Source organism: Lissotriton vulgaris, unplaced genomic scaffold, assembly GCF_964263255.1.
Source record: "Lissotriton vulgaris unplaced genomic scaffold, aLisVul1.2 SCAFFOLD_3248, whole genome shotgun sequence".
Taxonomy (NCBI): Eukaryota; Metazoa; Chordata; class Amphibia; order Caudata; family Salamandridae; genus Lissotriton; species Lissotriton vulgaris.
Window position 1 is genome coordinate 201,672 of NW_028245064.1, and position 3,727 is coordinate 205,398.

The window sequence follows — 3,727 nt, forward strand, 5'->3', positions numbered from 1 at the left end:
GAGGCTCCAACTAAAGCCTGCGGGGACTCTTCTATACAAAAGCAGAGGCTTTTTCAGCCCCAACTTAAATATGCCCCAGGAGAGAAAAGCCAACAGGAGGGGAACTTTTACTCATCTGAAGCACGACATCAACAACTGAATGTGCTCGCATCTTCAAGCGAATCAGCCAGGAGTCAGAACCATCAAAGTCCGGGAAAAGACGCTGAACTTGTTTTATTCCCCCACTATGTTCATAAGGGCCCATACGACATTCTCAATCGACACAATCTTATTCGGCTATTTAACAACGTTCCAACGCTGTCTGGGGTCAATTCTTCGGACCTTACATCGGTCTAGTTTTCCTAAATACCAGGCAAAGGGGCTCGGAGGCCACCGTAACAACGTGGTCCCGGGAATCCACCAGGGATGCAATTCTCGGCGAAGCATGCCTATTTGAAAACTGGGGCATAGAAATGTGGGTGCCCACACAACAAAAATATCCCCACGTTCTTCTTCCGGCGGCCACTGTGAGGCAGCATATTAGCGTTCTGAAGGGGTCCCGGGGGTCAACTCACGCCTGGCTCCCAGAAGCGACGAAAGTAGATAATTTCATAAACATCTCATGCGACAACAACCATCGCCTGGTGAGCTGCAAGTTGAGCCGCCCTGTCCCTTACGCCACCGATAACCGCTACAGGCATCCTGACCCAGAACCTGCAACTACACGTGCCCAGCAGGGCTCCTCCTAACGGAGAAGCTAACTGGTCAGATCCCAATCTGACTATCACGTCCTGGAATGTGGCTGGGCTGAAGTCAACAATGGCCTCTAAATCAGCCGTGGAATATCTGAACAAAAGTGATATCAGCTGTCTACAGGAGACTTGGTCTCTAGCCCCAACACCTCTCTTCGGCTATTATGAACTTTTCCAACCAGCTACTCAGGCCAACTCCCATGGAAGACCCTCCGGGGGTCTCTCTATTTTCATCAAGCTCAGGTGCAAGATAGTGGCTCCCCACATCCTTCGGAACTCAATGACAGGGCAGACTGTATTAATCACCGGCCTCTCATCTTCAGGCAGTGCCTTCTCCATGCTCCTAATTAACTGTTACCATAATATAACGAAAACCACAAAAGCAACTGCTACAGATCTATTGATTAAACATCTGAAAGATCTGTTATTGGAATTTGCATCTGTAGAGGTAATGCTATTAGGGGATTTTAACATCAAGGATCTGGCAACCAACGCCGTCCCGCCATCAGAACCAAAGAGCAAGAATCCATGATTACATTTTTAATCAATCACAATCTACTGTCGCAGGGTTTCCGTTCTCTCACAGAACTGTGCACAGAGATCTAGAACCTGGGTGAGTTAGGGTGGCCCACAACTCACCTTTGTTTCAGAAATCCCCTTACCAAGCTAGCTACAGTGTTGCATCGGTAGTATATACTTCCCAATGTCTTAGACAATCCAGAACATGAACTTAGAGTACCTCAGGTATCGTGGAACACATGAACACTCTTTCGTTATATAATCATTCCAAACCGAAACTGGGAGGCAATGAAAACACGTGCAAGTTTGAAATGTTTATTTTTCAATGCAGCATTCTCAAACGCAGTATCTTGTATAATATCAACATACATATTATAAAAATCAGAGTCAGCAGCATAGTCACTAATCCATAGTAAGCAAAAGGTGATAACATGTTATGATGCAAAAATCTATAGAATTCTGTATCACCTATATTTCGCGCACCCTAATTGGCATATTATATTATATCTAAGAAGGTCTCATCTGGGTTCTTAGCAGGGCGGACCCATACCTCTAATTCTCAGTAGGAGGAGATCACATCAACAGCTACCAGCTCTCAGCATGTTCAGCATCAAGTGTGTTGATTCATTCCCTGTAATTGTATCTTAAACTCACGTAGAGCCAAATGTTGGCACAAACATTATTTGTGTTATGACTAACGTGGTGCGAGGATCAGGCCTGCAGCAACCTTGTGTTAGGTTATTCGGAGAGTGTGCAGTTCTCAGTGTGCAGACAGTTGTACCAAGTGTTCCAGGCACGACTGATACCAGTGCAATAACATATTATTCTCAAATAAATCACATCTTTCGTCTAGGTTAAAAGCTGTAATAACAACTAGGTGTCGTGTGCAAACCGAAGCAGAAAGAAAATATGGCGTTTAAACATTTAATAAGCACATGCCAACTTAACACAATATATAGAAACGTAATAACCATATGACACCCCCCCAATGATCCGAGGACGGTCAAAAGACAAAAATATAAGCCAATACTCTATGAGAGGCAAGACATGAAAGCAGAGTTCAATGATATTGAGCCAAGCTAAATGTATGTAAAATTCAAAAACACACAAAAAAATATGTATGAATGCCTAAAGTGGCCACACAAAATATAAAAAGTCGAACTTGAGGCCTAACTATAATTAACAGGCCTAGAACATATGAAAAAATCGAATGTTCGTATTGAAACTGGCACCATTCAGAATTACTAAAAAGTCACGTGCCATAATGATGGAAGTATTCAGAGTCATTCCTCGTTGAATGAATATGCAAAATAGGTAGCAACAGCTTCCAACATGAAATCACTGCCATCATCCGAAAACAGTTCAGCCATCCAATTAAGCAATGGGAAAGAACATACGTGCTCCTCCAACACCGAATCCTCTAGCAACATCAGAGGACAACTCAGTGGGTTCTCGAGAACGCTCTGTGCCAGAAAGTCATGCGCCGCTGCGAATATGTCCCACTGACCCATTAGTCCATGCATCGCTGCCACAGCCATAACCCTTTCGCCAGAACAGACCAACTCGTGAGCCACTACGGGGTACATCAGCTGATCAAAGTTGACGTCAGGAGAAGTCGGTAAACAGAGACACAAATCAATGGCCCAGTCGAAATCACAGCTCAGGCAATGAAACACAGGCTGGACACAGGTGAAATAGGAAAATCTGAAGGATAATCCAAAAGCCGTGCTTAAAGTCGCAAGCGGCAGGGATCCATAATAATCAAGCATCCGGTTGCGAAACTGCATCAGTAGGGGCTGTGCGTTTCCTTGCGCAGGATGGGCATCCATGTTTTATAAAATAAAATATCACCAGAACGCCTGCAGCCAAAGCCAGCAAAACAGGAAATCCGCCAAACAGGCTAGCGAATATAGAATGAAAGAACGCAGGGATAATACCAAATACTTTTTCAAATGTAGTCACAAGACCACTGCTAACCATTTTAAAAAAAATGAGCCAGGCTCGTTTTGGAGGAGGCATTGAAGATTTGATGAACCAGCTCGCAAAAATGAAACGGCAAATCAGTACTTAAAAGTGCTTGTACTTCTGTGCGTGTGTTTGCTATGTGAAGGACATAAGTTTCGCGGGCCACCTGTTTTTGAGACAAAAGGGCTCTTATACGGCCTAAACCATTGAACTCAGCTTTCAAGGTTGGTATTCTTGGCCAAATTAAAACTTCTGAATTCCCATGCGTGGGTGGATACAACACATTCTTGCAGCAAACCACCCTTTCTGACACGGTAACCACATAAGCGATACCAGCCTCTAACCCACAACAAAACTCGTTATTCAAAAGTAAATAACTACCGTTGGACAACAACGTGAACGTGGGAACTATTGCAGGAACTGGTGTCCCTTTCAAAACACAGGCCAAATTAGGTTTGTCCTGATTACAAGAACCATGCAACTGGATGTGTCTGCAAATTAGTGAGCGGTCA